Below are 9,957 nucleotides of genomic sequence, written 5' to 3' on the forward strand. Positions count from 1 at the left end.
CCCTGCGCCACAGTTCACCCGGTTCCCTGCGCCACAGTTCACTCGGTGCCTGATGCACAGCTCACTCGGTGCCCTGCGCCACACTTCACTCGGTGCCCTGCGCCACACTTCACTCGGTGCCCTGCGCCACACTTCACTCGGTGCCCTGCGCCACAGTTCACTCGGTGCCCTGCGCCACAGTTCACTCGGTGCCTGATGCACAGTTCACTCGGTGCCCTGCGCCACAGTTCACCCGGTGCCCTGCGCCACAGTTCACTCGGTGCCTGATGCACAGTTCACTCGGTGCCCAGCGCCACAGTTCACTCGGTGCCCTGCGCGACAGTTCACTCGGTGCCCTGCGCCACAGTTCACTCGGTGCCCTGCGCCACAGTTAACCCGGTGCCCTGCGCCACAGTTCACCCGCTGCCCATATGCACAGTTCACTCTGTGCCCTGCGCCACACTTCACTCGGTGCCTGATGCACAGTTCACTTGGCACCCTGCGCCACAGTTCACTCGGTGCCCTGCGCCACAGTTCACTCGGTGCCCTGCGCCACAGTTCACTCGGTGCCCTGCGCCACAGTTCACTCGGTGCCCTGCGCCACAGTTCACTCGGTGCCCTGCGCCACAGTTCACCCGGTGCCTGCGCCACAGTTCACCCGGTGCCCTGCGCCACAGTTCACCCGGTGCCTGATGCACAGTTCACTCGGTGCCCTGCGCCACAGTTCACTCGGTGCCCTGCGCCACAGTTCACTCGGTGCCCTGCGTCACAGTTCACTCGGTGCCCTGTGCCACAGTTCACTCGGTGCCCTGCGCCACAGTTAACCCGGTGCCCTGCGCCACAGTTCACCCGGTGCCCTGCGCCACAGTTCACTCGGTGCCCTGCGACACAGTTCACTCGGTGCCCTGCGCCACAGTTCACTCGCTGCCCTGCGCCACAGTTCACTCATTGACTGATGCACAGTTCACTCGGTGCCCTGCGCCACAGTTCACTCGGTGCCCTGCGCCACAGTTCACTCGGTGCCTGATGCACAGTTCACTTGGTGCCCTGCGCCACAGTTCACTCGGTGCCCGGCGACACAGTTCACTCGGTGCCTGATGCACAGTTCACCCGGTGCCCGGCGCCACAGTTCACCCGGTGCCTGATGCACAGTTCACTCGGTGCCCTGCGCCACACTTCACTCGGTGCCCTGCGCCACACTTCACTCGGCGCCCGGCGCCACACTTCACTCGGCGCCCTGCGCCACACTTCACTCGGCGCCCTGCGCCACACTTCACTCGGTGCCCTGCGCCACACTTCACTCGGCGCCCTGCGCCACACTTCACTCGGTGCGCTGCGCCACACTTCACTCGGTGCCCTGCGCCACACTTCACTCGGTGCCCTGCGCCACACTACACTCGGTGCCCTGCGCCACACTTCACTCGGTGCCCTGCGCCACACTTCACTCGGCGCCCTGCGCCACACTTCACTCGGCGCCCTGTGCCACACTTCACTCGGTGCCTGATGCACTGTTCACTCGGCGCCCTGCGCCACAGTTCACTCGATGCCCTGCGCCACAGTTCACTCGGTGCCTGATCCACAGTTCACTCGGTGCCCTGCGCCAAAGTTCACTTGGTGCCCTGCGCCACAGTTCACTCGGTGCCCTGCGCCACAGTTCACTCGGTGCCTGATGCACAGTTCACTCGGCGCCCTGCGCCACAGTTCACTCGGTGCCCTGCGCCACAGTTCACTCGGTGCCTAATCCACAGTTCACTCGGTGCCCTGCGCCACAGTTCACTCGGTGCCCTGCGCCACAGTTCACTCGGTGCCCTGCGCCACAGTTCACTCGGTGCCTGATGCACAGTTCACTCGGTGCCCTGCGCCACAGTTAACCCGGTGCCCTGCGCCACAGTTCACCCGGTGCCCTGCGCCACAGTTCACTCGATGCCTGATGCACAGTTCACTCGGTGCCCTGCGCCACAGTTCACTCGGTGACCTGCGCCACAGTTAACCCGGTGCCCTGCGCCACAGTTCACCCGGTGCCCTGCGCCACAGTTCACTCGGTGCCTGATGCACAGTTCACTCGGTGCCCTGCGCCACAGTTCACTCGGTGCCCTGCGCCACCCTTCACTCAGTGCCCTGCGCCACAGTTCACTCGGTGCCCTGCGCCACAGTTAACCCGGTGCCCTGCGCCACAGTTCACCCGGTGCCCTGATGCACAGTTCACCCGGTGCCCTGCGCCACAGTTCACTCGGTGCCCTGCGCCACAGTTCACTCGGTGCCCTCCGCCACAGTTCACTCGGTGCCCTGCGCCACAGTTGACCCGATGCCCTGATGCACAGTTCACTCGGTGCCCTGCGCCACAGTTCACCCGGTGCCCTGCGCCACAGTTAACCAGGTGCCCTGCGCCACAGTTAACCCGGTGCCCTGCGCCACAGTTCACTCGGTGCCCTGCGCCACAGTTCACTCGGTGCCCTGCGCCACAGTTAACCCGGTGCCCTGCGCCACAGTTCACTCGGGGCCCTGCGCCACAGTTAACCCGGTGCCCTGCGCCACAGTTCACTCGGTGCCCTGCGCCACAGTTCACTCGGTGCCCTCCGCCACAGTTCACTCGGTGCCCTGCGCCACAGTTGACCCGGTGCCCTGATGCACAGTTCACTCGGTGCCCTGCGCCACAGTTCACCCGGTGCCCTGCGCCACAGTTAACCAGGTGCCCTGCGCCACAGTTAACCCGGTGCCCTGTGCCACAGTTCACTCGGTGCCCTGCGCCACAGTTCACTCTGTGCCCTGCGCCACACTTCACTCGGTGCCCTGCGCCACAGTTAACCCGGTGCCGTGCGCCACAGTTCACTCGGGGCCCTGCGCCACAGTTAACCCGGTGCCCTGCGCCACAGTTCACACGGTGCCCTGCGCCACAGTTAACCAGGTGCCCTGCGCCACAGTTCACCCGGTGCCTCATGCACAGTTCACCCGGTGCCCTGTGCCACAGTTCCCTCGGTGCCCTGCGCCACAGTTCCCTCGGTGCCCTGCGTCACAGTTCACTCGGTGCCCTGCGCCACAGTTCACTCGGTGCCCTGCGCCACAGTTCACTCGGTGCCTGATGCACAGTTCACTTGGTGCCCTGCGCCACAGTTCACTCGGTGCCCGGCGACACAGTTCACTCGGTGCCTGATGCACAGTTCACCCGGTGCCCGGCGCCACAGTTCACCCGGTGCCTGATGCACAGTTCACTCGGTGCCCTGCGCCACACTTCACTCGGTGCCCTGCGCCACACTTCACTCGGTGCCCTGCGCCACACTTCACTCGGTGCCCTGCGGCACACTTCACTCGGTGCCCTGCGCCACACTTCACTCGGTGCCATGCGCCACACTTCACTCGGTGCCATGCGCCACACTTCACTCGGTGCCATGCGCCACACTTCACTCGGTGCCCTGAGCCACACTACACTCGGTGCCCTGCGCCACACTTCACTCGGTGCCCTGCGCCACACTTCACTCGGTGCCTGATGCACAGTTCACTCAGGGCCCTGCGCCACAGTTCACTCGGTGCCCTGCGCCACAGTTCACTCAGTGCCTGATGCACAGTTCACTCGGTGCCCTGCGCCACAGTTAACACGGTGCCCTGCGCCACAGTTCACCCGGTTCCCTGCGCCACAGTTCACTCGGTGCCTGATGCACAGCTCACTCGGTGCCCTGCGCCACACTTCACTCGGTGCCCTGCGCCACACTTCACTCGGTGCCCTGCGCCACACTTCACTCGGTGCCCTGCGCCACAGTTCACTCGGTGCCCTGCGCCACAGTTCACTCGGTGCCTGATGCACAGTTCACTCGGTGCCCTGCGCCACAGTTCACCCGGTGCCCTGCGCCACAGTTCACTCGGTGCCTGATGCACAGTTCACTCGGTGCCCAGCGCCACAGTTCACTCGGTGACCTGCGCCACAGTTCACTCGGTGCCCTGCGCCACAGTTCACTCGGTGCCCTGCGCCACAGTTAACCCGGTGCCCTGCGCCACAGTTCACCCGCTGCCCATATGCACAGTTCACTCGGTGCCCTGCGCCACACTTCACTCGGTGCCTGATGCACAGTTCACTCGGCACCCTGCGCCACAGTTCACTCGGTGCCCTGCGCCACAGTTCACTCGGTGCCCTGCGCCACAGTTCACTCGGTGCCTGATGCACAGTTCACTCGGTGCCCTGCGCCACAGTTCACTCGGTGCCCTGCGCCACAGTTCACTCGGTGCCCTGCGCCACAGTTCACCCGGTGCCTGCGCCACAGTTCACCCGGTGCCCTGCGCCACAGTTCACTCGGTGCCTGATGCACAGTTCACTCGGTGCCCTGCGCCACAGTTCACTCGGTGCCCTGCGCCACAGTTCACTCGGTGCCCTGCGTCACAGTTCACTCGGTGCCCTGTGCCACAGTTCACTCGGTGCCCTGCGCCACAGTTAACCCGGTGCCCTGCGCCACAGTTCACTCGGTGCCCTGCGCCACAGTTCACTCGGTGCCCTGCGACACAGTTCACTCGGTGCCCTGCGCCACAGTTCACTCGCTGCCCTGCGCCACAGTTCACTCATTGACTGATGCACAGTTCACTCGGTGCCCTGCGCCACAGTTCACTCGGTGCCCTGCGCCACAGTTCACTCGGTGCCTGATGCACAGTTCACTTGGTGCCCTGCGCCACAGTTCACTCGGTGCCCGGCGACACAGTTCACTCGGTGCCTGATGCACAGTTCACCCGGTGCCCGGCGCCACAGTTCACCCGGTGCCTGATGCACAGTTCACTCGGCGCCCTGCGCCACACTTCACTCGGTGCCCTGCGCCACACTTCACTCGGCGCCCTGCGCCACACTTCACTCGGCGCCCTGCGCCACACTTCACTCGGCGCCCTGCGCCACACTTCACTCGGCGCCCTGCGCCACACTTCACTCGGCGCCCTGCGCCACACTTCACTCGGCGCCCTGCGCCACACTTCACTCGGCGCCCTGCGCCACACTTCACTCGGCGCCCTGCGCCACACTTCACTCGGTGCCTGATGCACAGTTCACTCGGCGCCCTGCGCCACAGTTCACTCGGTGCCCTGCGCCACAGTTCACTCGGTGCCTGATCCACAGTTCACTCGGTGCCCTGCGCCAAAGTTCACTTGGTGCCCTGCGCCACAGTTCACTCGGTGCCCTGCGCCACAGTTCACTCGGTGCCTGATGCACAGTTCACTCGGCGCCCTGCGCCACAGTTCACTTGGTGCCCTGCGCCACAGTTCACTCGGTGCCTGATCCACAGTTCACTCGGTGCCCTGCGCCACAGTTCACTCGGTGCCCTGCGCCACAGTTCACTCGGTGCCCTGCGCCACAGTTCACTCGGTGCCTGATGCACAGTTCACTCGGTGCCCTGCGCCACAGTTAACCCGGTGCCCTGCGCCACAGTTCACTCGGTGCCCTGCGCCACACTTCACTCGGTGCCCTGCGCCACACTTCACTCGGTGCCCTGCGCCACACTTCACTCGGTGCCCTGCGCCACACTTCACTCGGTGCCATGCGCCACAGTTCACTCGGTGCCATGCGCCACACTTCACTCAGTGCCATGCGCCACACTTCACTCGGTGCCATGCGCCACACTACACTCGGTGCCCTGAGCCACACTTCACTCGGTGCCCTGCGCCACACTTCACTCGGTGCCCTGCGCCACACTTCACTCGGTGCCTGATGCACAGTTCACTCAGGGCCCTGCGCCACAGTTCACTCGGTGCCCTGCGCCACAGTTCACTCAGTGCCTGATGCACAGTTCACTCGGTGCCCTGCGCCACAGTTAACCCGGTGCCCTGCGCCACAGTTCACCCGGTTCCCTGCGCCACAGTTCACTCGGTGCCTGATGCACAGCTCACTCGGTGCCCTGCGCCACACTTCACTCGGTGCCCTGCGCCACACTTCACTCGGTGCCCTGCGCCACACTTCACTCGGTGCCCTGCGCCACACTTCACTCGGTGCCCTGCGCCACACTTCACTCGGTGCCCTGCGCCACATTTAACCCGGTGCCCTGCGCCACAGTTCACCCGGTGCACTGATGCACAGTTCACTCGGTGCCATGCACCACAGTTCACTCGGTGCCCTGCGCCACAGTTCACTCGGTGCCCTGCGCCACAGTTCACTCGGTGCCTGATGCACAGTTCACTCGGTGCCCTGCGCCACAGTTCACCCGGTGCCCTGCGCCACAGTTCACTCGGTGCCTGATGCACAGTTCACTCGGTGCCCTGCGCCACAGTTCACTCGGTGCCATGCGCCACAGTTCACTCGGTGCCCTGCGCCACAGTTCACTCGGTGCCCTGCACCACAGTTCACTCGGTGCCCTGCGCCACACTTCACTCGGTGCCCTGCGCCACACTTCACTCGGTGCCTGATGCACAGTTCACTCGGCGCCCTGCGCCACAGTTCACTCGGTGCCCTGCGCCACAGTTCACTCGGCGCCCTGCACCACAGTTCACTCGGTGCCTGATGCACAGTTCACTCGGTGCCCTGCGCCACAGTTCACTCGGTGCCCTGCGCCACAGTTCACTCGGTGCCCTGCGCCACAGTTCACCCGGTGCCTGCGCCACAATTCACCCGGTGCCCTGCGCCACAGTTCACTCGGTGCCTGATGCACAGTTCACTCGGTGCCCTGCGCCACAGTTCACTCGGTGCCCTGCGCCACAGTTCACTCGGTGCCCTGCGTCACAGTTAACCCGGTGCCCTGCGCCACAGGTAACCCGGTGCCCTGCGCCACAATTAACCAGGTGCCCTGCGCCACAGTTCACCCGGTGCCTGATGCACAGTTCACCCAAAGCCCTGCGCCACAGTTCCCTCGGTGCCCTGCGCCACAGTTCCCTCGGTGCCCTGCGAAACAGTTCACTCGGTGCCCTGCGCCACAGTTCACTCGGTGCCCTGCGCCACAGTTCACTCGGTGCCTGATGCACAGTTCACTCGGTGCCCTGCGCCACAGTTCACCCGGTGCCCGGCGCCACAGTTCACACGGTGCCTGATGCACAGTTCACTCGGTGCCCTGCGCCACACTTCACTCGGTGCCCTGCGCCACACTTCACTCGGTGCCCTGCGCCACACTTCACTCGGTGCCCTGCGCCACACTTCACTCGGTGCCCTGCGCCACACTTCACTCGGTGCCTTGTGCCACACTTCACTCGGTGCCATGCGCCACACTTCACTCGGTGCCATGCGCCACACTTCACTCGGTGCCCGGCGCCACACTTCACTCGGTGCCTGCGCCACACTTCACTCGGAGCCTGATGCACATTTCACTCAGTGCCCTGCGCCACAGTTCACTCGGTGCCCTGCGCCACAGTTCACTCGGTGCCTGATGCACAGTTCACTCGGTGCCCTGCGCCACAGTTAACCCAGTGCCCAGCGCCACAGTTCACCCGGTTCCCTGCGCCACAGTTCACTCGGTGCCTGATGCACAGTTCACTCGATGCTATGCGCCACACTTCACTCGATGCCCTGCGCCACACTTCACTCGGTGCCCTGCGCCACACTTCACTCGGTGCCTGATGCACAGTTCACTCGGTGCCCTGGGCCACAGTTCACTCGGTGCCCAGCGCCACAGTTAACCCGGTGCCCTGCGCCACAGTTCACTCGGTGCCTGATGCACAGTTCACCCGGTGCCCTGCGCCACAGTTCCCTCGGTGCCCTGCGCCACAGTTCACTCGGTGCGCTGAGCCACACTTCACTCGTTGCGCTGCGCCACACTTCACTCGGTGCCCTGCGCCACACTTCACTCGATGCCCTGCGCCACACTTCACTCGGTGCCCTGCGCCACACTTCACTCAGTGCCCTGCGCCACAGTTCACTCGGTGCCCTGCGCCACAGTTAACCCGGTGCCCTGCGCCACAGTTCACCCGGTGCCCTGATGCACAGTTCACTCGGTGCCCTGCGCCACAGTTCACTCGGTGCCCTGCGCCACAGTTCACTCGGTGCCTGATGCACAGTTCACTTGGTGCCCTGCGCCACAGTTCACTCGGTGCCCTGCGCCACAGTTCACTCGGTGCCCTGCGCCACAGTTCACTCGGTGCCCTGCGCCACAGTTCACCCGGTGCCTGCGCCACAGTTCACCCGGTGCCCTGCGCCACAGTTCACTCGGTGCCTGATGCACAGTTCACTCGGTGCCCTGCGCCACAGTTCACTCGGTGCCCTGCGCCACAGTTCACTCGGTGCCCTGCGTCACAGTTCACTCGGTGCCCTGTGCCACAGTTCACTCGGTGCCCTGCGCCACAGTTAACCCGGTGCCCTGCGCCACAGTTCACCCGGTGCCCTGCGCCACAGTTCACTCGGTGCCCTGCGACACAGTTCACTCGGTGCCCTGCGCCACAGTTCACTCGCTGCCCTGCGCCACAGTTCACTCATTGACTGATGCACAGTTCACTCGGTGCCCTGCGCCACAGTTCACTCGGTGCCCTGCGCCACAGTTCACTCGGTGCCTGATGCACAGTTCACTTGGTGCCCTGCGCCACAGTTCACTCGGTGCCCGGCGACACAGTTCACTCGGTGCCTGATGCACAGTTCACTCGGTGCCCAGCGCCACACTTCACTCGGTGCCCTGCGCCACAGTTCACTCGGTGCCCTGCGCCACAGTTCACTCGGTGCCCTGCGCCACAGTTAACCCGGTGCCCTGCGCCACAGTTCACCCGCTGCCCATATGCACAGTTCACTCGGTGCCCTGCGCCACACTTCACTCGGTGCCTGATGCACAGTTCACTCGGCACCCTGCGCCACAGTTCACTCGGTGCCCTGCGCCACAGTTCACTCGGTGCCCTGCGCCACAGTTCACTCGGTGCCTGATGCACAGTTCACTCGGTGCCCTGCGCCACAGTTCACTCGGTGCCCTGCGCCACAGTTCACTCGGTGCACTGCGCCACAGTTCACCCGGTGCCTGCGCCACAGTTCACCCGGTGCCCTGCGCCACAGTTCACTCGGTGCCTGATGCACAGTTCACTCGGTGCCCTGCGCCACAGTTCACTCGGTGCCCTGCGCCACAGTTCACTCGGTGCCCTGCGTCACAGTTCACTCGGTGCCCTGTGCCACAGTTCACTCGGTGCCCTGCGCCACAGTTAACCCGGTGCCCTGCGCCACAGTTCACCCGGTGCCCTGCGCCACAGTTCACTCGGTGCCCTGCGACACAGTTCACTCGGTGCCCTGCGCCACAGTTCACTCGCTGCCCTGCGCCACAGTTCACTCATTGACTGATGCACAGTTCACTCGGTGCCCTGCGCCACAGTTCACTCGGTGCCCTGCGCCACAGTTCACTCGGTGCCTGATGCACAGTTCACTTGGTGCCCTGCGCCACAGTTCACTCGGTGCCCGGCGACACAGTTCACTCGGTGCCTGATGCACAGTTCACCCGGTGCCCGGCGCCACAGTTCACCCGGTGCCTGATGCACAGTTCACTCAGTGCCCTGCGCCACACTTCACTCGGTGCCCTGCGCCACACTTCACTCGGTGCCCTGTGCCACACTTCACTCGGTGCCCTGCGCCACACTTCACTCGGCGCCCTGCGCCACACTTCACTCGGCGCCCTGCGCCACACTTCACTCGGCGCCCTGCGCCACACTTCACTCGGCGCCCTGCGCCACACTTCACTCGGCGCCCTGCGCCACACTTCACTCGGTGCCCTGCGCCACAGTTAACCCGGTGCCCTGCGCCACAGTTCACCCAGTGCCTCATGCACAGTTCACCCGGTGCCCTGTGCCACAGTTCCCTCGGTGCCCTGCGCCACAGTTCCCTCGGTGCCCTGCGCCACAGTTCACTCGGTGCCCTGCGCCACAGTTCACTCGGTGCCCTGCGCCACAGTTCACTCGGTGCCTGATGCACAGTTCACTTGGTGCCCTGCGCCACAGTTCACTCGGTGCCCGGCGACACAGTTCACTCGGTGCCTGATGCACAGTTCACCCGGTGCCCGGCGCCACAGTTCACCCGGTGCCTGATGCACAGTTCACTCGGTGCCCTGCGCCACACTTCACTCGGTG

The sequence above is a fragment of the Stegostoma tigrinum genome, chromosome 11 (genome assembly GCF_030684315.1).
Source record: "Stegostoma tigrinum isolate sSteTig4 chromosome 11, sSteTig4.hap1, whole genome shotgun sequence".
In the NCBI taxonomy this organism is placed as follows: Eukaryota; Metazoa; Chordata; class Chondrichthyes; order Orectolobiformes; family Stegostomatidae; genus Stegostoma; species Stegostoma tigrinum.